This window comes from Paramisgurnus dabryanus, chromosome 14, assembly GCF_030506205.2.
Source record: "Paramisgurnus dabryanus chromosome 14, PD_genome_1.1, whole genome shotgun sequence".
Lineage (NCBI taxonomy): Eukaryota > Metazoa > Chordata > Actinopteri > Cypriniformes > Cobitidae > Paramisgurnus > Paramisgurnus dabryanus.
In genome coordinates this window covers 37432665-37460335 of record NC_133350.1, presented here as the reverse complement: position 1 = coordinate 37460335, position 27671 = coordinate 37432665, and the positions used below count along the sequence as shown (strand labels likewise).

The 27671-nt window shown below is 36.9% G+C and overlaps 1 protein-coding gene and 1 long non-coding RNA gene across 3 annotated transcripts in view; both read right to left on the bottom strand.

The window, feature by feature from the left end:
• phactr3b (phosphatase and actin regulator 3b) overlaps positions 1 to 27671 on the bottom strand; it is a 202716-nt gene that overhangs the window by 82421 nt on the left and 92624 nt on the right. The gene's annotated exons all lie outside the window — the stretch shown is intronic.
• LOC135764601 (uncharacterized) lies at positions 6789 to 9496 on the bottom strand. Of its 2 annotated transcripts, XR_010540129.2 has the most exons (4): positions 8180 to 9496; positions 7949 to 8097; positions 7793 to 7858; positions 6794 to 7709 (listed from the first exon to the last, which is right to left on the bottom strand). It is a non-coding gene; the product is annotated as an uncharacterized lncRNA (long non-coding RNA). The 2 variants fall into 2 exon arrangements; XR_010540128.2 differs by having other exon boundaries at positions 6789 to 7709; positions 7949 to 9496.

Here is a 27671-nt window from a genome sequence, read left to right as displayed (position 1 = left end):
CAATAACACAGTCTTTAGGTTAAGGCTTTTTATTTTTAACTAAATAAAATCTTAATCTTTTCATGCACAATATTCTGTTCACACCATTAGATTGCGGTCCTGCGCTTACAATAGAGAACATAAGCGGATGCGTGTTCATATCCATACGTTAAGAAATCGACCATATGTCAATTCATCTTCTGGGGTTTGTTTTAAAAAAAAAAAATGACACATTAAAATCAACTGTGAATATGTGTTTATTACACAATAAAATGTAATTCTGTCCGCACCGGTATAATAGGGGTTTTATTTTAGATTTGGGACTTTCTTTAACCAAGTCTCTGATTAAAACATGTGAATGCGTGTACCAAAGTTGTCAGAAAACGTATGCTGATGCGCTCTTATATATGGTGTTAAGAGCCTTTTAAACGTTTTAAGACATTTCACACCCTCTTCTGGGTTGAATTCATTAATGTCATCTTACATCCACATGTGTACATGTGTATTTATAAATGTAACACGGTAGGCATTGTCAAAATAAAAGGTTTCTTGAACATGTTATTCCAGCGCGTGTTTCTTGTCTTGCGAGTGTTCATCATATTTATTGATGTGGAAAAAAGTTTGTTGTTTTGGACGATCAGTTTCAGTCTCTCTCTCTATCACCATCCGTTAGCAACCAGCAGACTTTAAAGCCTATTTATTTTAAACTAAATAAAAGCTGATTCGCTTCACGAGATCTGTGAAGCATTTCAAGCAGGGGGTTCTGTTCAAGCCATTAAAGATCGGGGCTCCAGCGTTTACAATAGAACATACGAGGATGCGTGCACATATCGGCCATTAAGAAACTTTTAAACGATTAAAAAATTCATATCTTCGGGGTTTTGTTTTAAATTAAAAACATCTTAAAACCAACTGGGAATATGTGTTTATTACACAATAAAATGTAATTCTGGCCGCTCTGACAAAATAGGGTTTAATTTTAGATTTAGGGAATTCTTTAATCAAGGCTCTGATTAAAACACATGAATGCGCGAACCACCGTTGCCAGAGAACGTACGCTGAGGCGCACTTATGGCGTTAAGAACCTTTTTAATGTTTAAGACATTTTGACCCCATTTCCTGGTTTTGTGTCCGCTGTGGATCCCAACCTCTATGTGTTTATTATACAACAAATGCAATTCTGTCAACATTTCTAGTTTTAGAACGCCTCTGATTTAAACATGCGGGTTTTAAAATGAAACGGCCATGTGACTATTATGACAAAAGCTATTCGATCTTAATTTTGTTGTTTTAACATCCAAAAGTTTTTATACACATTCCATAATTAAACATCTGGGTGTGTATGAGTAAGTTTATATCTAATGTCACATGAGCGGTACCAAGTCTCGCTTGTGTCTGTGTGTGTGTGCATACAGTATGTTTATGTGTGGGCGTGTTTATGAGCCCGTGTCTTTGCAAGGTGTGTGTGCGTGTGTGTGTGTGTGTGTGTGTGTGTGTGTGTGTGTGTGTGTGTGTGTGTGTGTGTGTGTTTGCATGGGGGTCTACGATGGATCTGTTTGTTACTAAAGTTTTGATATTAAGTCTGTGTCCTCATTGACAATAAGTAAGGGTTTTTAGATGTAGGATTCATTACACAGATACTGATTAAATCATGTCATCCATTATTTGCGATTTAAAGAAACTTAAAAGGTTTAAGACATTTATCTCACATTGTGGTGTTGTTTTTTAATTAATGTAACCTTAAAACCATCTGTTATCCATTTAGGGAACAATAAAATGTTTGCAAATATTATTTATCAAAGTTGACGATGTTATAAGCCAGGATGTCACTAACGTGACAACAAACATTTCTTTAAAGACAAAACATTTAACAAAATTGCCATGGCTTACAGAGACACACTAGACTTTTTTTGTGTGTGTGTGTGTGTGTGTGTGTGTGTGTGTGTGTGTGTGTGTGTGTGGTTTTGTTAAACATGATTGTGTGCTACCATTAAACTATCTATATCAATAACACCAGATAGGATGTACCTCTACATAACAGTGAAATGTACATATATTAATTAGGTAAACCTTAACACTTATTTAAAAAATAAAAATATACTATTCTAACATCCTAACATGATATTAGGTTATAGTAGGTTTTAAGGTCAATCGGCGTCTTTAGCTTTACGACTTACAGCACAAAACCCCCAATGACAGGAGCGATGACAGGATTTTTATGAAGTGGAGCAGACCCTTGGTTTGCCTGAGGGGTTAGGTTCAACTTAGGTTAACATCTATCAGTGCATAATAAGCAAACACAAAATTATATTTTACCTATGGTTTGTTACTGAGGTTGCTAGGTTCGCGTATTTTTCTGAAACATACTTTTCTTTTCAAACTTAGTTAGGATACACACTTTTGTCGCCTCAAACACCTGATCAAAGTTTTTCTTCGCTAGCGTCAACTAATGTCTGAGATTTTGTAAATTCATCAGATGGTCTTACGTGTGTATTTCTTAAACAAACATGTTGCTTTTCAATCTTAGGCAGAGTTCATACGTTTGTTTTCTCATAAGTTGTTCACAGTTTTTCTTCGCTAGTGTCAACTAATGTCTGAGATTTTTTGTAAATTCATCAGATGTTTCTTACTTGTGTATTTTCTTAAACAAACTTTTCTTTTCAATCTTAGACAGTCTTCATACGTATGTCTTTCGATAAGTTGTTCATAGTTTTTCTTCGCTAGTGTCAACTCATGTCTGAGATTTGTAAATTCATCAGATGTTCTTACACGTGTATTTTCTGAAACAAATTTATGATTTTCAAACTTAGGTAGTCATCATACTTTTGTCTCTACATACATTTGTTCAAAGTTTCTTGTAGCTAGTGTCAACTGATGTCTGAGATTTTGTAAATTCAACAGATGATACTTACACATGTATTTCTTAAACAAACATATGCTTTTCAAACTTAGCTAGGCTACACACTTTTGTCTATTCATACAATCGTTCAAAAAAATTTCTTCGCTAGTGTCAACTAATGACAGAGATTTTGTAAACTCATCAGATTTCTTAGTTGTATATGCACAGACAATATTATACTTATAACAGTCGTCTTGTTTTCTTTTGTACGTGACAACATATATCTGTGATTGTTTTATGAACACAGATGGTTTCATTTCTGTAGTTTATGTAACACCTTGTCAAGCTCTTAAAGGTAGTACTAACTGTTTAAAACAACAATGCAAAGTGTTTTAGATTTACTTGATAAATCTTTTACATCAAAACAAACTAGGATAGCAATATGTTTGAATCTGTAACAGGTGATACCACCAATAGCGTGTTGTACATAACAAAGTCTGCAAAATAATAAAGATTGATTAGGTTTTTTATTTAGTAAACCTTTTAACACAAAGTGTAGAGTCTTTTGTATGTAACAACAAAGATGCGATGAAACAACGCAAAACAAGAGAGGCTGCGTTTGTTAAACCACATATAAATTAAGATGCATACATCTACAAATGGGGCAATGTTTGAAATAGTTTGGCCGTATAGCCTCTAAATTCGGGACCAATAGATTAAAAACATTGCCCATTTGTAGATGTATGCATCTTAATTTATATGTGGTTTAACAAACGCAGCCTCTCTTGTTTTGCGTTGTTTCATCGCATCTTTGTTGTTACATACAAAAGACTCTACACTTTGTGTTAAAAGGTTTACTAAATAAAAAACCTAATCAATCTTTATTATTTTGCAGACTTTGTTATGTACAACACGCTATTGGTGGTATCACCTGTTACAGATTCAAACATATTGCTATCCTAGTTTGTTTTGATGTAAAAGATTTATCAAGTAAATCTAAAACACTTTGCATTGTTGTTTTAAACAGTTAGTACTACCTTTAAGAGCTTGACAAGGTGTTACATAAACTACAGAAATGAAACCATCTGTGTTCATAAAACAATCACAGATATATGTTGTCACGTACAAAAGAAAACAAGACGACTGCTATAAGTATAATATTGTCTGTGCATATACAACTAAGAAATCTGATGAGTTTACAAAATCTCTGTCATTAGTTGACACTAGCGAAGAAATTTTTTTGAACGATTGTATGAATAGACAAAAGTGTGTAGCCTAGCTAAGTTTGAAAAGCATATGTTTGTTTAAGAAATACATGTGTAAGTATCATCTGTTGAATTTACAAAATCTCAGACATCAGTTGACACTAGCTACAAGAAACTTTGAACAAATGTATGTAGAGACAAAAGTATGATGACTACCTAAGTTTGAAAATCATACATTTGTTTCAGAAAATACACGTGTAAGAACATCTGATGAATTTACAAATCTCAGACATGAGTTGACACTAGCGAAGAAAAACTATGAACAACTTATCGAAAGACATACGTATGAAGACTGTCTAAGATTGAAAAGAAAAGTTTGTTTAAGAAAATACACAAGTAAGAAACATCTGATGAATTTACAAAAAATCTCAGACATTAGTTGACACTAGCGAAGAAAAACTGTGAACAACTTATGAGAAAACAAACGTATGAACTCTGCCTAAGATTGAAAAGCAACATGTTTGTTTAAGAAATACACACGTAAGACCATCTGATGAATTTACAAAATCTCAGACATTAGTTGACGCTAGCGAAGAAAAACTTTGATCAGGTGTTTGAGGCGACAAAAGTGTGTATCCTAACTAAGTTTGAAAAGAAAAGTATGTTTCAGAAAAATACGCGAACCTAGCAACCTCAGTAACAAACCATAGGTAAAATATAATTTTGTGTTTGCTTATTATGCACTGATAGATGTTAACCTAAGTTGAACCTAACCCCTCAGGCAAACCAAGGGTCTGCTCCACTTCATAAAAATCCTGTCATCGCTCCTGTCATTGGGGGTTTTGTGCTGTAAGTCGTAAAGCTAAAGACGCCGATTGACCTTAAAACCTACTATAACCTAATATCATGTTAGGATGTTAGAATAGTATATTTTTATTTTTTAAATAAGTGTTAAGGTTTACCTAATTAATATATGTACATTTCACTGTTATGTAGAGGTACATCCTATCTGGTGTTATTGATATAGATAGTTTAATGGTAGCACACAATCATGTTTAACAAAACCACACACACACACACACACACACACACACACACACAAAAAAAAAGTCTAGTGTGTCTCTGTAAGCCATGGCAATTTTGTTAAATGTTTTGTCTTTAAAGAAATGTTTGTTGTCACGTTAGTGACATCCTGGCTTATAACATCGTCAACTTTGATAAATAATATTTGCAAACATTTTATTGTTCCCTAAATGGATAACAGATGGTTTTAAGGTTACATTAATTAAAAAACAACACCACAATGTGAGATAAATGTCTTAAACCTTTTAAGTTTCTTTAAATCGCAAATAATGGATGACATGATTTAATCAGTATCTGTGTAATGAATCCTACATCTAAAAACCCTTACTTATTGTCAATGAGGACACAGACTTAATATCAAAACTTTAGTAACAAACAGATACATCATAGACCCCCATGCAAACACACACACACACACACACACACACACACACACACACACGCACACACACCTTGCAAAGACACGGGCTCATAAACACGCCCACACATAAACATACTGTATGCACACACACACAGACACAAGCGAGACTTGGTACCGCTCATGTGACATTAGATATAAACTTACTCATACACACCCAGATGTTTAATTATGGAATGTGTATAAAAACTTTTGGATGTTAAAACAACAAAATTAAGATCGAATAGCTTTTGTCATAATAGTCACATGGCCGTTTCATTTTAAAACCCGCATGTTTAAATCAGAGGCGTTCTAAAACTAGAAATGTTGACAGAATTGCATTTGTTGTATAATAAACACATAGAGGTTGGGATCCACAGCGGACACAAAACCAGGAAATGGGGTCAAAATGTCTTAAACATTAAAAAGGTTCTTAACGCCATAAGTGCGCCTCAGCGTACGTTCTCTGGCAACGGTGGTTCGCGCATTCATGTGTTTTAATCAGAGCCTTGATTAAAGAATTCCCTAAATCTAAAATTAAACCCTATTTTGTCAGAGCGGCCAGAATTACATTTTATTGTGTAATAAACACATATTCCCAGTTGGTTTTAAGATGTTATTAATTTAAAACAAAACCCCGAAGATATGAATTTTTTAATCGTTTAAAAGTTTCTTAATGGCCGATATGTGCACGCATCCTCGTATGTTCTATTGTAAACGCTGGAGCCCCGATCTTTAATGGCTTGAACATAACCCCCTGCTTGAAATGCTTCACAGATCTCGTGAAGCGAATCAGCTTTTATTTAGTTTAAAATAAATAGGCTTTAAAGTCTGCTGGTTGCTAACGGATGGTGATAGAGAGAGAGACTGAAACTGATCGTCCAAAACAACAAACTTTTTTCCACATCAATAAATATGATGAACACTCGCAAGACAAGAAACACGCGCTGGAATAACATGTTCAAGAAACCTTTTATTTTGACAATGCCTACCGTGTTACATTTATAAATACACTTGTGGATGTTAGATGACATTAATGAATTCAACCCAGAAGAGGGTGTGAAATGTCTTAAAACGTTTAAAAGGCTCTTAACACCATATATAAGAGCGCATCAGCATACGTTTTCTGACAACTTTGGTACACGCATTCACATGTTTTAATCAGAGACTTGGTTAAAGAAAGTCCCAAATCTAAAATAAAAACCCTATTATACCGGTGCGGACAGAATTACATTTTATTGTGTAATAAACACATATTCACAGTTGATTTTAAGGTGTCATTTTTTTTTTTAAAACAAACCCCAGAAGATGAATTGACATATGGTCGATTTCTTAACGTATGGATATGAACACGCATCCGCTTATGTTCTCTATTGTAAGCGCAGGACCGCAATCTAATGGTGTGAACAGAATATTGTGCATGAAAAGATTAAGATTTTATTTAGTTAAAAATAAAAAGCCTTTAGTCTAGAATGTGTTTTTGGCGGCCCCCGGTGGTTTTGGCACAGTTCATTGCTATACCCATGCTGAATATTTCATTAAATAAAATTGTGTTGTTACAAACTTTTAGATACTGCATTGTTTGCCATAAAATAGGGTGTGATCTAAAATAAACCTTTTACTTTTTGACAGAGTTACCATATTACATATTACCACGGCGGTTTTAAAAGACACTAGTTTACAAGCAGCCCCCTAATGTGAATTATCTCAAACACCCAGACGCTCACAGAGCAGCTTCTGTTTAAGGCTTATCAGAAAAATATAGCTTATAGTTAAATAGATAATAACAGATTTAAGTATAACCAGTTACAACTAAAATATTTTATTCTTGCGTGACTTTAAAAAAGTCTCTTGACAAAACAAACGTATTATCAAGTTGTATTTATAAGATACACGCAGACATTTGTCCTAAAATCTAAAATAATAATTTATTTTTTTGTCAGAGCAGACAATATAAGACTCTTTGTATAATATACACATTTTCAAACATGTTTTAAGAAGCCTTTAATTAAAAATAAACCCTAAAATGAGGTGAAGACGTCTTAAACAAGCACTGTGGACAAATCCAACACATGTATCCAGTATCCGAAACGTTTTAAATCCAATTTGCCACAAAATGTTTAAAATGTCCCAGACAAATCCAAAAAGTCTCCGATTTTTCTCTTTTTTAAAGATACGTCCAAAGCGTTGTGGTCTGTATCCTAACCTGAAAACAGATAAAAACAAGTTATTAGGACAAATATCTAAATAAAACAATTAAAACTTTTTTCTTATACAATATAAACGTACCGTGGAGATCCGCTATAGATCTTGCAATAGTACACACAACGTTCGCTTTGCCGCTGATATCCAAACCTTTAAAAACAGATAACACATGTTATTAGAAAATATTAAACCAAACCAGTTTGTTTAAATCTATTGTAACAGGATTAAATAAAAACACACCGGACAACACGATCCACTCTGCGTCTCTTTTGTTCCAAGATTTCCGTGTTACGCTGCGGGATGTTCTAGTCTCGGTCTGACTTTTTTGTTCAGGCCACTCTTCTCCGCGATTTACCAGGAATAGTTAAACACCAGTTTAGACAATTTCACTGCAATACCAGAGATCGAATTTTTAGTTTTTAAATAAATCAGACAAAATACTGGAACGAACACTGCGAAACACATACATACCAATAGACTTGAGTATAACAGCTCTGCTCCATCCAAACTGATTCCGGGAGATCTCTTGTCGCTCCCCAATAAAGGTTCGGTCATAAACTTTCAAAGATTACATCACACGACCCCCACACAAACACACACTGACATAATATCAGCATCAGAAAACTTTGTGTCTGAACAGAAAATAGACTAGTTCGATAGAAAATATCGGCTTTAAGTTTAACCAGTTACAACTAAAATATTTTATTCTTGCGTGCCTTTAAAGAAGTCTCTTTACAAAACAAACGTATTATCAAGTTGTATTTATAAGACACACGCAGTCAATTCCCCTAAACCTAAAATAATAATTTATTTTTGTCAGAGCAGACAATATAAGACTCTTTGTATAATATACACATATTCACACATGTTTTAAGAAGCCTTTAATTAAAAATAAAACCCCAAAATGGGGTGAATAAGTCTTAAAAACATTTAAAAGTTTATTAACGTCATATATAAGTTTCTCTGTCACCATCTGTGCACGTATACACATGTCTTAATCAGAGACTTGGTTAAAGATTCCCCTAAATCTAAAATAAAATCCTATTTTGCCATAGTGGACAGAATTACATTTATTAACATTATTTTAAAATGGCAGATATGAACGCTCACCCGGCGCTTTGTCAGGCACCGCCGGATCTTTAATACGCGTGAAACTATAGTGCAGGTTATGAAAAGATTCACGGAATTCCTGAACCGTTTAAAAATTTATTTAGTTTAGACTTTCGTCTAAAGATTATAGTATTGCCGGCTCCGAAGGTTATGGCTCAGATCATTGCTTAAACTATACACGTATACGGTATATTTCATTAAATAACTTGTGATGTTACAAACAAATGTTTTAATCGTCGCATTGTTCATGATTTGTCTAAAATCTAAAATAAACATTTACTTTTTTGACACCGTAATGGGGGATTGTTTTACCAACATTGAGTTTTAGAAATCTTTAATCGCTTTACAACACGCACCCCTGTGAAAGAAATGCAGGCCGTATTGAGAAGCGCACGGGTCGAAAAGGGAGGGGTGATAGACAGCAAATGTCACACACGAGCCGTCATGTTTAATGACAGCATACGCTTGACATAAAACACACTCAGGAATAAACAAACCACTAAATGACCCGTCATAAAACCATTAAATACTTTCTGTCTAAAGTTGACAACTTGTACAGATTTTGATTGATGGTCCCGCCCCCCTGTCAAAGGGTCATAAAAACGACCTGTCAGACAGCAACTGTCACCGGGTGGGGGAGGGGGTCATAAAAGTTTGACGAATGCCGGTCCACTATAACTACTGAGGGTGGATAGAATGTTTGTTACAGCGCCACATAGTTCATCAGCGACATTTTTTGAAAGCCCTTGTAAACTTTTCAGTGCCCCCTAGTGCCACACACATCTGTCATGAGCGGGTCTGCGTGTTTGAAATGCAAGGCTATAAAGAACTACATGAATAAGTCTTTTCTTCACTCAACAAACCCTAAAGGCTAATGTTTCATGTATTTGAGGAATGATAAGAAGTTTGTTAGTCTTTATCATCTAATCATAGACGAAACTGTAAAAAAATGAATAGTTTTAATTTTATTGGGTCAAATGACAAAAATAAACCCGAGTGCCTGCTACAATAAACTTTAAAACCTGTAAGATGATGAAAAATAATGTGATGTACTAGGACATTTAATAACGTAGCTCATTTAAAGTTTAGCCTAATATAAAGAGACGTTCTTACAATGCGGGTTTATATAAGAAAAACACTAACAAGTATTTAAGCTCATTGGTTTTTATATTCTGGTTTCATCTGCTTACCTGTAAATATGTTTTTTTGAGGTTTGTACTGAACTTTTCGTTTGTAATGAACTTTTGTTTTTTATATCTTAATGCCTTATGGCTGCGCTGCGTAATACATCATTGTCTTTATGTTTACGTTATGGGAAACACTTAACGTGAAACTTTTATATGCTGGGCTCGTCTACTTGCCTATAGCAGCCTATTCTCTATAAGGTATGTAATATTGCAGTCTTAATGCATTAAGTCGTGTTCAATGGTATAATTGATGCACTTGCCGCCTGAGATAAAGACGAACATGACCCGAAACGATCTCCACCATCCGCTGGTCAAAAACATTTCATCTCCCTCTGAGTTTGTTTTCCATTAAAAATGTTATGAATATAATGACACCTGTCTGGCCATATGTGAAACCAGTATCAACTTTGACAATGCCAGTTTTTAAACAGTGTTTTAATAATAAAAAAAACCCATAAGGCCAAAAATTTATTTCTCTGGCCAAAAGTATATTTTAAATATATCCTAAATAAGTTAATTTTATAAAGTATATTTTTTAAGTTGGAACTAATGTTAACCTTTTTAAAACTGTTTTGTTTACAGGTTCGTAACATAACGTTTTTCTTCCAATGCGACGTGAATATATATCCTTCAATTCAAATAAATGAAGGGCTAAATATATTTTTTAATGCTTTAAAATGCTTATATATATATATATATATATATATATATATACACGCCCGCCGACAGGGGGGGACAAACGGGTCTGTTGTCCCGGGCCCAGGGTGGGGTGGGGCCAAGAGGGGGGCCCAGAACTGGAACCTATGGAATAATTGATAAATAATAAAGAAAATATTTGATTCATTTGATTTGAAGTTCAGTACGCTCAAAATGTCCGGTCAGACTCAGCACAAGTCCGGTGCTCAGAAAAGAAAAGAAGAAAATATAGGCCTTATAGAGGAAAATAGAATTCCTAATTATCCCCGTTAGGAATCTGTGACCGCAGATATAGTCACTGCATCGCGTGTGTTTAGAAGTCTGTGCTGTTTGCTGTGAGGTTTTTATGAGAGAAAGCACAAACTATTTAATATTTAATATGTAAAACTTGAATTTGAAATAAAACTTACCGCGGAGAAGATAATGAATTCGCTATCGTCTCTATTGCTAAGTGATGCGAAAATTATTTATTATTTCAAATCCGTTTACAAGATAACAATACATTGTGTTGTTAAACAGATGAAATTATCTTGATATAGGCTACATTAATTATGAGAAGCCTTTTCTTTTTACTGTTACACTGTAGACAGTAATATATGTAATTTATATTAAACTCTATGGTTGTGACAGCACATTGTCCATTATCTGTTGGTTCATGTTGGTCCAGTTTAATTCAGGGTAATCCTTTAATAAAATGTAATTATAAAATATTTTATTGTTTTGTAATATTCAAAGCGCACATTCTCTCAGATCGTTTTAAAACATTTTTAATTATTCTGCAAAATTCCGCATAGATTCTGCAAAAGAAATCCGCAGAAATAGAAAAAATAACTCCTTACACAGATTCCTTACACAGCTGTACTACTCTTGCAGCAATTAAAGCAGTTCAGATTTGTTTTAAATGGCAAAATAGTTATATTTCTTTTTTTATTTACATTTTAGAGTATTTTTGTTTGTTCCAACAAGCGGTTCGCAGCCGACAGCAAGTTGACGACATGTTTGATGAATTGAACTCTCAAATCAACACTTCACTTGCCTATAATAACAACTAACAGGGGCGTCATGCACCAATTTTTTTTAAGGGGGCACAGTGTCAACAGCTCCCAGAAATTTGTGTATACACAGACATCAAACGAAATATTATAGAGCTTTCAGTCTTTTCCATGGCACTTACATTTCTAACAATCTGAAAACCCCTGCTTTCATGCAAAAACCTCCAAAATAAAAGTGATGACTAACTTTCATATCAAATACTATTCAATCGGAATAATGACACATTTGCATCATATTCACATCTGAAACGGCATGTTTTATTTAAGTCTTAATGGCTTGTTTAATTGTGTCATTAATGCATTTTGCACAACAACTACATTATCATATAAAATTTATGTAATTTTAAATCCATAAAGTATATAAACAACGAAAATGACATCAGCTATAGCCACGTGATTGATTTTAATGTTCAATAATGATTTTAAAAAATATGTTTAGATACAATTATTAGAGGAACGGATTTTTGCATTAAATTTTACCTCATGTGAGCATGTGAGATTCCGCGCCCGCGTGAACTTTGGCGAACTTTGGCGTTGTGCCAAGAAGATGAATCTCTACTAATATAACGTTGAGACGGTCACATTTAAAACCATACATTTTCTACACAGAGAAGGTTAACCGCACATTACCGTACTGGGGTTTGGAAATGTTGTGAGCGTTTCTAACACGTTTTAATTCCTCAGATAGCCAAATGCAGCAGCAAGCCAGCAACAGCAGAGAGCTCGTGAGCGCGCCCAGACACTGATGACGTCTGCGGCTGCGCTCTGACTGCAGCGCCAGCTGCCGCCAGAATAAAAGTAATGTAACATGATCAAAACACGATCAAAACGGCGAAAATCTCCGAAAAGTGACAAGGATGCAGCACAGAATGTATAATATTGTGCATATTAACAGATTAAAAGTCAAATAACAGATTAATGGACGCTTATTTGATTTAGAGGTTGGATGCAAAATCCATTGGCTCAAAAAAACCAAGGGGGCAGGTGCCCCCTCAGTTTGAATGGGCATGACGCCTCTGACAACTAAAATATATATTTTCAGCATATCACAGTGTTAGTTTAAACGTTTATTATCAACACACACTATTTTTAAAAAGCGTAGGCAGGTTGCTCTGCTGCTCGCAGCTGCAACGGGTGCAGAAATAAAAAAATGAAAAGGGCTATAGCTACAAAACGAAACGAAATAAACATGAAACGAATAAACATGCAACCTGCCTTATCTTACAACTTCGCTATGCATATATATATGTATTATAGATTATGTCTTGGATGCTGTTTGCATAGATTATGCGCAGTATCCAAGGTTTTAATCTAGTCCTCTATTAATATTTTTTCCCGGTGCGCTGAAGGTCCTGCTGTTAAATACGCAACAGCTGCATTGTAAATGTGTGGCTGGCTGTGCTTATAGCGGACTCGTGCTATAGGTTAAAAGTCTTATTACGTTTGTTTTGCAATCATCGTCTGTCAAAATGTTATTTTAATTAAATTGAAAAATATAAAAAGATGGAGAAGCCATAAGCCCGAGGTCCGCCCAGCTGTGACGTTAAAATTGGCCGAAACCCGACCTGAGGGGTGTAAAAAGGTCGGGTCGGGCTTGGGCTGAAATGCAGGGCTCTACCCTCAGTCGCATTCATTGAGAAAAATCTAATGCATGCTCATCATGAAAGCTCTTTACAAAATAATATCCCTCTGGACTTTTGGTTCAAAGGCGTGCATGTTTGGAGAAATATTGATTGAGTTTATATGTTTACTTCAAATTTCTAAAGAGAGGAGTAATATTTATTCAATATTTAGTCCAAACACAGCATAATATTAGCTGAAGTTGTTTTACTGATATTTCCAATAGTCTATTCATAATTCATACGTGATTATGATATTTTGTTTCAGTATACAGCGTCAGTACACTGAAACAAAATGATTCATTGAATTTAATCCGTTTTTTTTTTAAGGTAAGTGGTTGCAATCAATTTATTTAAGCTACATTTAAACAAAAGTTTTATATTTTATTTTACTTTACTAATCTTTTTGTTTAAATGTAGCTTAAAAAATGTATTAAATTCAATGAATATTTTTTTTCAGTGTACTAAATTTAAAGGTGCAGTGTGTAAATTTTAGAAGCATCTAGTGGTGAGGTTGCAAATTGCAACCAACGGCTCAATCCACTGCTCACCCCTCGCTTTTGAAACGCATAGATAAGCTACAGTAAAACATGTCATCGTCAGAGACAACTTAGTAAAAAAAGTTTGTCCGTTAAACGTTTCTGTAGAAACATGGCAGCACAAAATGGCGACCTCCACGTAAGGGGACCCTCTGTGTATGTAGATAAAAACGTCTTATTCTAATGTAATAAAAACAAAACGGTTCATTATAAAAAGGTCTTTATACACCCCTTATAATATAGTTTAGTATATTATTTTGCATTTCTGTCAAGAGATCCTTCTAAAAATTACGAAAAGCACCTTTAACTAAATGTTTTATACAATGTATAATATGCAATATTCGTGGGTCCTGAATCTGATAATGCCAAATCTCTTGTTACCAGTAAAAAGTAAGGGGTGGGGGGCCCTCTAAGATTATCTTGTCCCGGGCCCAGGCAAGACTGTCAGCTGGCCTGTATATATATATATATATATATATATATATATATATATATATATATATATATATATATATATATATATATATATATATATATATTAGTGATGCACCAAATCCAGGATTCGCATTCGGCCGAATACTGGACTTTTTGACGGGGTTCGGGTTCGGCCGAATCGTAGATTTTTTTTCCACCGAACCGAACCCTAGGCTTGCTACGCTGGTTGACGTCACACGGTCGTTGATTACACACATCAGGTGCTGACGTGGAGATGAGCTTTTTCTTTCGGTGAGCCTTAGGGGCTGGACACACCAAAACTTTTAAACACGGCTGAAAACGCCTTGAGGACGTCAAATCCCAGCTGTTTTTCAGCCGAGCGCTTGGTAGCTGTGATGCTTCAGCTGTGAGCCGGTTGGTTGCTGTGGTAATGTCCCGCCCCTCCTCCACTGTAATTGGACAGCCGTGTGAAAACTGACATTGACGAGAGGAGCTTCTCGGTTTTCAGCGCGGAGCTGCTTGGTTATTGGAAAAAAAACGAGCGTTTCGCAACGCATCGCTTTCATTATGCATAGGCTTATGGTAATTGTCAAATTAGTTTTTCCAACTTGTCATCCTGGCATAATGTACAGTTAAAATTAAATAAAATGAAAAATACACTGCTGTGGACGTTGTTTACTTCATTAATGTGTTTTACTGTGTTAATGGAATAAGGATGTGAGTAGGATTCGGTATTTGGTTTCGGCCGAATCCTAAACAGTGGATTCGGTATTCGGCCGAACCCAAAAAATCTGGATTCGGTGCATCCCTAATATATATATACTTTTTTTGCCATATGGGTAAAAAGCGGTTTTTGGAAATGCAGGTTTCAATCGGACAGCGACAATATTTTCCTTGCGTTTTGTGACGTCAATCCATATTAAAATGATCTGCAGGCCACATTATGTCCATTAAAACTAAGGGTTGTACGCTCCATATATGGTTGTTTCAGGGAGGAGATGGGGCGGGACGCACGTACGCACAATCTTCCGCTCACTGAGATTTATGAAAGGAATTTTGCGCAGTTTCTGGAGTATGCATTGTGTTATAAATCTGATTACGCACACTTTAAGGATGGAATCTATGCAGTTTTGTTGAAGCAGTGAGGTAAAAAAAGTCTCCTAAATGTATAACACTGTTGACGCGCTGTTGGTGCCTTGGGACTTGACAGCCCAACTATTTAAGTTGATTTTCAATAAAGCAGTGTTGATTTTGTTCGCTTCTGGGTCATCTTATGTTTCAAAACCTGGCAATGCTTAGGTAAGCCACAGTCTTGTTTCTCGCCAAACTCGCTGTATACAGATCACAACACCTGAAATATAGCCTGTGGCAGGATTTGCGTGCACTATGATAGCCTACATGTGCATCCTCTTAAAAAATTATGATTAAAAATGGATTGAAGTGCGATCGGAGCTTTTCGTTTTGTGTTTCTGTGGACAGCGCATCTCGGGAACGGAGGTATGACTTTTAAGACTTGGGTAAACTCCCGCGGGGTCTTAAAAAAATAACATTCAAAAAGTTACATTTAAGTCCTAGGATGAAGATCTGGGCGTTTTAAGGCCTTAGATATAACTTTCTGAAGATACGTTTTTTTTAACACCCCGCGAGAACCCTGATAAGTGCAAAAATAGAATTTAAAATATGTAACGCCGGAATCAACGGTTTTGCAAAATCCATATCATGGTGTGACACAATACCGGTAATTACTATCATACTGGTTTATCGCCCACCCCTAATAAAAAGTGACCGTGACCGTAATAAAACTAGGATCAATATCGGACCAGCATTTGAAAGGTGGAGGAATCTACGAGATTTTAAAGAGTTCAAGCTGGATTCAGAGCTTGCCACTTTTCTTCTCAACAGGAAATTGTTCTTTATCAACCATTGATTGTATTTCGGATTGTTATGTAAGTAACTAAGTATTCTTGCTAAGTATGCATTAACAAAAATACTGGTGCACATGCGCTGACGAGAACAAGCTCAGAGGGAGGTTGCTCAGAGGTAGTGGGGGAGGGAAATTGTAAACATGAAATTGAAAACATTTGGAAACTGCTCAATCCTCCAGAGTTGCCAACGGCAGCTTTAAGTCAGAGAGATGTTATTTTGCCGGTTGTTGATAAGTAACAGCTGTGAATGATCATGGTGGTGTGCGTGATTAGCCACGGCACAGGAGATAAAGTGAGAAGTGTCCCAATGTCGAGTGAGCTAGAATGCTTACCAGTGTCCGAAACTGCGTACATACCGATTCACAACCTCGGGAGCTAGGGAACGAATTAAGTAGAAAAGAAACCACTGTGGTTGCCTAGGAAGGCATCCTCATGCTTTGGGTCGATCCTTGGGCGAGAAAATTGGGAGGAAAAGCCGCAGAGGGTGCCGGGGCCTGACCCGTTAGCGGAGGCATCCTCACGCTCGTGTTGGCTCCTGCGGTAAGAGAGGGAGAATTTTAAGGAAACAGAAATAATTCTGGCGCTGCTGCTGAATGCGACCCTATGTGATAGAGAGAACGGAGGGGCAGCAGGCCATTGGCCGGGAGAAGAGCAACAGTAGGAGAAGTGAAGCCGTTGCTGTGAGCGGTAGCGTGCTTGCGCTGGCTGGGTGGCTAGCTGCTTTGCTTGTGGGCGGCATGGGCTAGCCGCTGGAGAAGCCGGCGGGCAGCCTGACTGACCGATGGCTTGTTGTGGCAATATCTGAGATCTCTGGGTTTCTCCCGGAGACTTTCGGAGTATGGTGTATTCTGTGCTTGCGAGGAAGCAGAGTCTGAGCCCGCTGACGCGGCTGCTTGCATACTAGCGTGGAGGCGGCTGAACAGCTTCGTCTTTGTTTGTTTCCGTGCGATTGTTCCCTGCAATAATTCCGGAGAATGAGAGTAAGGAGTTTTGATTATTTATAGAGCTGGTGCTGAGTTGTTATGGTGATTAGTAATCGAGAGCCAGCCATGTTCATTGCTTGATCATCTCCTCCCAAACCTTGTTTATAAAACATAATTTTAATTAAATTTTAAAATTTGTTGATTGTGGCCTTTTACAAACTTGGAATGTTGATTTATTATAATGTTTTAATGTGTTGGTTAATTTGTAAGCCCCATGTGCTTCACCTAGATGTGGTTTAAGAGTTAAGACCTTAGTCTTTAGCGGTGTCAATACTCTGATCAGATCCCACAAGAAACCAAGGAATCACAGTGTAACATGACCTGTAAAGTGCTAATTATATTCCATGGGGATGAGACAGTGAATGGTTCATGTAAGCAGCCTACAAGGTCCTTGTCAAATCTCAGGAAAGCATTTTTTCGCCAACAGAATTTATCGAATGAAACAACATATGGGTTGCCTACCAAATTTCATAAAATCAGTTTTTATTTAAAAGAAAAGAAAAATTACAACAAACAATAATGGTTCTCCCCATCTCCCAAAAATCTGCAAGCAGGGTTACAAAACCCAGTACACTGTTATGCTGATGGATTTCTAAACTCATTTACTCTATTCATAATATTCCAAAACTATGTGCTGCAGAAACACTGTCAAGCCCCAAAAAGTCCTCATAAACACAGTAATTTACAACTTTGCCTTCGACATAAAAGATGCCTTCGACATAGACCCTGATATAAATCCACTTTTGGCCATTTTTTGGTTTAGCAGTTGATGTCAACCTTCCAGTAATGGTGCAAAAACTTTGGCATTAACTACTTTAGCAAGACGTCTCATCCTTTTAAAGTGAAAGCAAGTCTAACCCCCTTATTTTGATACAGGGCTAAAAGAAGTGTTTACTTGCATTAAACTGGAGAAAATTAGACTGTCACTCACTGGTTCTTTACAGACCTTACACTGTGTGGCGTCCATTTTTAGATAATCTTCTGGCTAACTTAATCTTGATACTTACGCTGAGCATTAAGATATTCTTTTTATTTTTTTGAGGAAAGGAGTTGTTTTTCTGGGGTAGTGCTAGTAATAACATGATGGAATGATAATTTTATAAAACACTCTAAAAATACTTTATTTGTTAAAAAAAACGGGAGATAAAGAATTTACAGAAGTTTCAAGATCTGAAACGTTTTAACACCTGGGAGAGCGATGTGAGTGTCTTCCTAAAAATATTACTTAAAAATGGTTTGCATCTCACCATATCCACAGGTACAAAATCATATGGGGTGGGAGATCCAAGATGGCCGCCTCAGATGATACAGCAGCACAGCATGTTATCAAACAAAAGATTAAACCTGAGATTTACACCACTATTGATGGCAAAACTATAGTTGAAGATGAACTGTTAAGCTTCCTTTTTGTCAAATTGAAGACTGTGCCTCAGGATGATATTGTCTTGATGGCTGTAAATCACTTTCGATCTGAGTGGATTGAAAATTCCAAGAAAGTCCTGTTTGAACTGTGTCCTGGCACAAAGGGCAACTGAAAGATGTCAACAATGTCAAGAGTTGTCTAAAACTATTCAATGAGATTGGTGAGAATGTTCCTCCCTTTGTTTCCTATCACTTGGATGATTTACCATCAGTGACTTTTATAGCCTCGATGTCTCTTGCCTGGTTAGTAAGATTGATTGCCTAAGTGTGGAGTTGGCCTCCATGAAGAATGTTGTGAGTTAGGGCTGTCACTTTTTATTCGATATTCGAATATGCATTCGAACATGACGTGAAATATCCGTATTCGAACTATAAATAAACCATCCGGTTTTTAAAATGCCACGTAGCGCATTTTTTACAGTAACACCTCGTAATAGGAAGGAGGCTGAGAGTGAGACCGACGACGGCAACTGTGCGCAAGAGGGGGAATCAAATGGGACCAAAATGAACCTCATGTGCATGTCAAGATAGAATTATAGTTTGTATAACAAACACGCTCAAGCGCGGGATATGTATGCTTGTCAATGACGAGCATTAAATCCGCAGAATTCCGCAGAGTTTAATTCTGTCGAAATCTGCGGGCGCGAATTCCATTTGCGTCTGCCTATATACTCCTGCTGCTATTTAAGTTGTCACGTTATTGTTTGTAACTGTTCTGAATCATTTTTTTAATATATATAAGTTTGTTATTCATAATAACAATAAGTTGATAACCTTCTATTTCAAACATTAAGTAAAAAAGTAATCCATACAACCCTGTTTATGACTGTCACTGTTAATAATTTTGTGATTGAATCTCCATTACGGTGGGTTTTTAATGCGCGTGGGGGGGCGCCTAGATATTCGAATGTATTTGGATACATTGCATGATATTCGAAATCCGTTCGAATTTGATTTTTCTCAAAAGTGACAGCCCTACTGTGAGTAAGCAGTCGACTGAATGTGTGAACCTTTGTGGAATAACTACAGACATTAACCAACGACTGAGTGTGATTGAGCAACCCAGTGCCAGCAGGGGGAATACAGCTAGAACTATGGCCAGTGAAGAGGTCCAGCTGCAAGGACCAAGTCACAGGGAGCCTGTAACCAGATCTTTGGTGTTGCCCGTCACTGAGGAGACAGTTGGCGAGGGAATTGAGGTGGCGATATGGAGCCATGGAGCCGTGTATTAAAGCATGGCAAGCGCAAGCAACGTTCCGGAAAACAATCTACTGCTGCAGTACAGAACAAGACTAGTATTAATCCTCCCAGAGAGAAGACGACCTATGGAATAGTTGGAACTGGTGCAGTGGAGAACATACATGCAGTGACAACTAAGCTGGTGAGTGTGTTTGTGACAAAGCTTGCTCCTGACCTAGACTCAGAGACTTTGGCTAGTTATCTAAAAGAACAAGGAACAAGCAAAGATGTATGCGCCGCAGCTGTGGCCAGAAGGAACCTATGTAAGAGGCTCTTTACACTTGGCCTTAACATTCATAAATCAGTTTACAAGTGGACAACATTAATGCCAGGTGTAAACAGTGTTCAATTGCTTTTGCAATGTAAACACACATGTGGTTGAATGTGTTCGAACAGCCACACGCGACCGCCTTCTCTCCGTGGGCGGCCATTTATCTAATCTGAGGTACTGAGCACGTTTTACGTCTTTTCTGACTTCTGGCACGAACACTTTGTGAACAGCGCTATTTTTAGCCTTTCATTGATTAAACTAAAGCGGCTGATCTCCGTAGTTTCATTTTGCAAGCGTGTGAAAGTTGCGTGATCTTATTTCATCAATTGCGCAGAAAATTTAGAGAAAGCTCTAACATATATATATGCACAAAACACTGTGCAGTATTCAGGACAGAAGCGGTCGAAAGTGGACAAAAGAGACGGATTTAAATACCTGGGGCCTCATTAATCAACATTGCATAGAAAATGTTCTATATTTTGACCTTCGAATGAAATTTAGTAGGTGCGTAAGTACAAAAAAATTGGGATTAATCAAACGTGCGCACGTGGTTCGTAAGCACATCAGTAAGTAATCCTTGATGATAAATCCTATCTGTTCTTAAGCACCATGCTCCTGCACGTTCATGGTCATTTGCATTCTGAAATGTCACCAATGAACCATGTATGGTGACAACACCTTCCTTTATAAGTCACATGGTTGTGCTTTTTCCCTCACCGCAATAATGGCAAAAAGAGCGAAAAAGAGGAACTTTACAGACACAGATATTGAGTTACTGATGGATGAGGTTAAATCCTAATAACCATACTGTTTCATTCACTTAGTGCGGGAGGAATGACTAACAAAAGAAAACAAATCTGCATGGGAACATGTTACCAGTACAGATACCTTACTGTAAAAATTACTCCACTACAAGTTACAAGTCACCAATTTAAATACGACTTGAGTAAAAGTATTAAAGTAACCCAATTTAAAAGTACTCAAGTATTTTTACTCGTACTGAATGTTGGCTCAAAGATGCACTAGTCCTCAACACAAAGAGACATTGTAGGTCAGTGAAAACTAAGAAAGTTTATTTATGAGGTTTTATTTCCTAAGAAATGAAAAGAAATCAAACACCTCCAAATTTTGACCTGGCAGAACAAACACAGATTAAACATAAGCCCTTTTCACACGGACATTCCGGAAAATACACGTATAATGCATCCTGGATTTTACCGGAATGGTTAGAGTTTTTGTTCGATCACACAGCCAAGATTACACGGCATCTGATGGTCCCGGAAAGACACGTGACCTGTTGAAAGTCCCGCCCTCTCTTCTACGCAGCGTCTGAAGTTTGCAAAGTATTTATTATTCCTCTCTCCAGAAACAACTTGCGTGCATTTTTGTTTATAATAAGACTACAAAGGAGCGCGTGAACGCACAGTTCTATGCTGGTGAATGATCTCATCTTCTGAGTGGATATTTGACGAGCTCCCTGATCTCTGCTTTAATACAGTTTTCAGACATTTCTCATCGTGATTTTTTATATGCATTTAAAACCCGCATTTTGAAGAGCTGAACGATATATCTTGGTGGGATGACGCGTGGGTATTTTCGTTTATTATAGCTCAAATGAGCATGTGACGGGATATTCTTTTATGCTGCTGAAAGATCTCTGTTTCAACACAGTAAGTAACGAGCTAACTTACCTGATATCTGTTTCAGTCCAGTTTGCTGACATTTCTCGTCTTGAATGTTGTAAATCCATCATTTTAAAGAGTTGAACCAACTTCATGTTGCCATGACACGCACGTCCTCACTACGGCACGTGCGTCATTGTTTATGCATCTCATTTATCATTTCCTGATAACTGCTTCAATCTAGTTTGCAACATTCCTCGTGGTGAATGTTTATATACATGTTAGTTTGCACCATTTCTCATGGTGAATGTTTATATGCATGTTATCTCTCGTTGTAAGGAGCTGAACCATAACTTGTGTTGTGATGATGACGCGCGCGTCCTTACTTCGACACGCCCATTATGGCATTATTGCGGCTTTCTGTTCACACAGAGGGTTACCCGCGTATCTTACTAGGTCCTCTTTCCGGCAACGATCCCAGAAGATTAACGGAACGAGTTTTTGTTCACACATACGCTTGTCTGGCAATTTTACGGGTATTTTCTGGGACCAGAGGTCTGTGTGAATGGGGTTATAGTCATAGTCTTTTGACTAAAATTTTATTTAGTTTTAGTCATATTTTTGTCATCTGAATTGATTTAGTTTTAGTCTAATTTTATTCAACTAAATTCCCTGAGATTTTAGAAATCTACATTAAATTTAATTTAAAGTGTAACTAAACCCCTGGTCAGAGCCTGACTCCACCCACTGGCAATATTTGAAAAATGCAAGAAAAGTGGGCAGATCCCAAGGAGATAGAGGGGATGAACTAAGTGTGTGGTGAGATCGTAACAAGGGCGTGGTGATCTTGAACCTGCTTACGTCACGAGTCATTTTTTGCACCCACCATCCAATAGGAAAATTCAACTGTAGTAGCCACCGTTCAACCTGAAGAGGGCAGCACTCAGACGTTTTTACACCATGGGCCCTATCTTGCACCCAGCGCAATTGACTTTGTCAGTGACGCATGTATCATTCGTATTTTGCGCCGGCGCACAGCGGGGTTTTTCCCTCCACAGATGCACGTCAGCAAACTAGGGAATGAACTTGCGCTCCCTGGGCGGTTCAGCGCAAAAAGGAGGCGTGTTGCGGCGCAAACCATCTCTTATGCTATTTTGCAGTTTCAAAAAACAATTGCGCTACTAACCAAAAAAAACTAGTCTAAAGTCAGTGGCGCGTTGCGCGTTGTTCATTATGCTATTTTAAGGGCGCATGCTTGACCATAATGTATAGCGTGCACAACGCGCATACACTTTGCTTATCTAATCTACACAGATGCAACAGTTATTTTTGCAAATCATAAATTGTTACACTTAAAAATATTAATACACGAGATAAGGGGAATCATAGTGGTGAGCATTGTGGTGATAGTTTTTATTTATTCTCATGCAAATAACGATTAAAATATTTTCATAACTTTGTTGTGTGGCTGTATTACGTTTATTTTATGTAAATAATAGTTAAAATGTTTTCATAAGAAACCTTAATGTATATGAACTTGATTTGTAAGAGTACTTTGGGGTTGGACCTTGCTTGCGTTTCTTGGGTCCAATTTCAAAGCCCCCAAACCCTTTCAGCGGTGAGGGTGGACGCAGCGATGTCCTCTGCTGGCGTCAAGTCCTGAGGCAGATCCACCTCCCGTTACACGGCGTGCCCGATTTATGCTGGCAAGCGTGGGATTCCCCCGTACAAGGACGTCGGTCTCCTCGGCTGTGAACCGCTCCTGGCGTGCGCCTGGTAAATCCGTCATAATAATAGCAACCCGCCATGGAACTTGCGCCCTTGCGTTTAAAGGGAATGTTGGCTAGCGTTCTGATTGGTTTATTTGACGTTACGCCCAAACCACACCTATGAATAATGAACCTACTTCAGACCAACCCCTTATTGATTTGCGCCCGGCGCAAGAGTTATTTCTCACGCCGGGAAAATAGCAACAGCGCCCAAGATCCGCCCACAAACTCACTTGCCCGTTGCGCTTCGCACTTGCGTTTCAGATCGTTAAAATAGAGCCCCATATATTGTAGTATTGAAACACTTTACATCCAAATGTCAAAAAACTTACTAAAATCAATGAACAGCACTAATAAAGCCCCATTCTTACAGAACATTAACTAAAAAAAGTTGGTTTAGGGTTTAGTTACTCTTTAAACCCATTTAATTTTAGTCTAGTGTCATTGTGTACTTGAATGTGCCATGCTGAAAAATATATAGCCTAAATTTGTGATATAAATATATGGTAACACTTTACAATAAGGTTCATTAGTTAACATACGTTAGCTACATTAGTTAACATTAACTAAAAATTAACTGCACTTAGCATTTATTAATCTTTGTTAATGTTATTTTCAACAATTACTAATACTTCATCAAAATCTTGTAAACATTAGTTAATGCACTCTGAACTAACATGAACAAACAATTAAAGCTTAAATTTTTATTAACTAACATTAACAAAGATGAAGAAATAATGTAACAAATGTATTGCTCATGGTTTGTTCAAGTTAGTTAATACATTAACTACTGGTAACTAATTATCCTTATTGTAAAGTGTTACCAAATATTCTTATAGGCCTAAAGATATAAAAAGATATCATTTTAATATTTAAAAAAATCCAGTTAACTAAAATTACACTAACAGAAATATGATAATGCATATTAAAAACGTGAAGTTGTTCATTTGAAAGATTAATTGTAAACACATGTAGTACGTAACACCACTATCTCACATTAAGTGCACTACATTTCTTCCGTCATGCATCCCTCTTTACAGTAAATACATTACAGCATACTTGATTAAATTTGAGGACAGTGAAATTGTACACTTATTATCAATCTTAAAATGTACTTAAGTTACTCGGGCAATCAGTACAGGACATCGCTGGTTTATTTTGGCTTATATAGTAAGTTATATCAAGTTTTGTAACTTACCAGCTCAGGTTAGCTGATAAAGAAGCATCAGAGTATATAAAACATTTGTGCTTGCCTTTGAGTTGCGGGATGACCCAATCGCGCTTGTCTTTTGTTTTGATTGTAGCATCACAAGTTTAACAAAGGGTCCCTTGACAGAAGCAAATGTGATATGCATCCATATGTTTGCTCTTTATCTCTTCTCTCAGACCAGACTTTTCTCTACAGTTTATGACATACGCAGCACGGAGATGTCCCGCTACGGTGGCTCAACGCAAGCCATTCAGCGTTTGACATCAAAATACCGCGAGACCAGACTTCTCCATATGCATTTGATTCGCTCTCGCAGTACTTTGATTTCATACGATTGCTCTGCGCAGCGCCAAATGAAGTCCCTCAGTTGTGCGTGTGCGTCTAACCTCGCGACCACAGATTCTATCCATCATCACCCTCTGACACTTTCGTCTCATTTTTATTTGACGAATAAACAATGTAGCGAGTAACGTTAAGTGTCATTTCAAATGTAGTGGAGTAAAGAGTACAAATACCCAATCAAAAATGTAATTGAGTAGAGAGTAAAAGTTGCCTATATTTTTGATACTCAGTACAAGTACAAAGTAGCCCAAAAAATACTTAAGTACAGTAACGAAGTACATTTACTCGAGTACTTTACACCTCTGCCAGTGAGTTTAATTCCGTTGAATATGAGGAGAGAACACATCCAGAAATAAAAAAGTGGTTTGACATTAAATTAAAAAAAAAAACGCGTCACAGCCAGGGCCGGGTCTACGGGGGGGCTGGGGGGCATTGCCCCCCCCCCAGATTTTCCTTCTGCCCCCCCAAAAATATTCAGCCAACCATAAAATAACGGAGTTTCATTATACATAAAACGTCTTCTGTTGGCAAGGCTAGTGTTTATGGCTCCCACCCGCTATTGTCTGATTAGCTTATTCAAGCATTGCAGCTCTCTTCAGCAGTATTTAACTCACATGAAAAGTACTACTGTTCTCTATGACGGTGACTAAAAAAAAAACGCATCTTTAAAATATATATCAGAAACGATGCAATTTAGTATAACATAAACGTAATAACACAACACATATTAAAATGAAACTTTTTTATAGTTAAACATGCCCAAAATAGCACCTAATCCTTTCTTAGACTCACCTCATTACTTATTCATTCAAATACAACAGCCAATGGCAAGTCTCCAGCAGCATTTAATGTGTTTGTTTTAGACGTAGTTCTGTTTATTAAAATTAGAATATGCAGTTTGGTTGTGTCATACTATATAGTAGATATATAAGATGGTTATACAGTAAATATACAGCATTGTAACAGCTGAGCATTGCGTGCAGTTTTACAATCAAATTTTAGCGTTTTTTCATCGTCATCATCTCATTCAGCTCGCGTTTGAGAAAAAACTTCACACACAAAAATCTACAGACATTTAAGTTCAGGAGGAGCTTTCACTCCGCAAGGTCATCGTAAGGTAAAACGTTGTATTTTATAATGTTGCGTTGTATTATAATATCTGATTTGCTGTGTTATGTACAAAGCAGTGTGATTTATCTTTGGTCTCGTCGCAAATCCCACTTACAGTATGTTAGGGCTTGTGCTTTTGTCTGGTGCTGTTATAGGCAAACAGGGTAACCTTTGACGAATTTGTCATGCATGTCAAATTGCTTTCATGATGTTTCAATATAGATTATTTAAAGCGTTGTGCTTTGTTGTGATATTTGAGGTTGCTGCAGCAGCATGTATGATAGGGTCAGGTATTCATGAAAATATAGCTTATCACATATCACATTGAAAATACATTATTTTAAATGAAGAAAATGTTTGAGAAGTGGAAATAAAGTGCCTAACAAGTGTTAATTAGAAGAAAGGCATATGTTGGGTAGTTATAAGAATGGCTTTAATGTATCTATAAGTGAAATAATAGATTAAATACAGTGTACACATTATTAAAATATAGCTATTTGTACAGCTTTGCATTAATATCACCTGCTTGCCTGATTTCGTTAACTGTGACTTAATGTGTAAAACTACATTAAGTCTAATCATTATAACATTATAAAATATTATAAATCTAATCAGATCTACTTTTAAAATTTGAACGTGCAAAAGGACATATAAATGGCCCTTTATTTTAAGACATAGCCTATGCAAAATAATATTGGATTGAAACATCCATAATTTTAGTGTATGAATCATTTTAGTCGAGGAATGGCTGCCCACCCAAAAATCCTGACTGCCCCCCCAGTCCAGCAAGCCTAGTACCGGGCCTGGTCACAGCACACCGACGTGAAATCAGTACAACTGGAGAAGGACAGACAATGAAAGAACTTTCACAATATTAACATATAACCAGCATCATCGGCACAATCTTTGAAAGCGCACTCCCGGTGGAATGGATGATTTGCCAAGTCTTCCAATAACGCAAGAAAAGCCATTGTACTTTGGCAAGCATTTGTCGAAGCTTTCTTTTATGGGGTAGATTTGACGTCAAATCACAAATAAATCATTAACTTCAACACTGGTTTGCTGTTACTATATTGACACAAATAATTTTTAACACCTGCTTATGGATAATAAATACACCCTTCTTTACACACTGGAGATGATCCTGTGTAGTATCGCTATTCTACCACTAGATTCTGTGTGTAAGCATGCTACAAGGTGTGCGTATATTTACACACATTTCTACGTATAAGTGCAATTTTTTTAAATTCCACACTTTGAATAAAACTGTTCCTACGCACACACTTCTGTTCGTATGCACGCTTGCTAAATGAGGCCCCAGGGGTAAACGTAATGTGTCTCTCTCATCCCCTTGTGATCCGATCGATGAAAACTAGAGAATACTAATTCACTTTTTGGTCAACACTTGACACAATTCTGCAAAGATAACAAG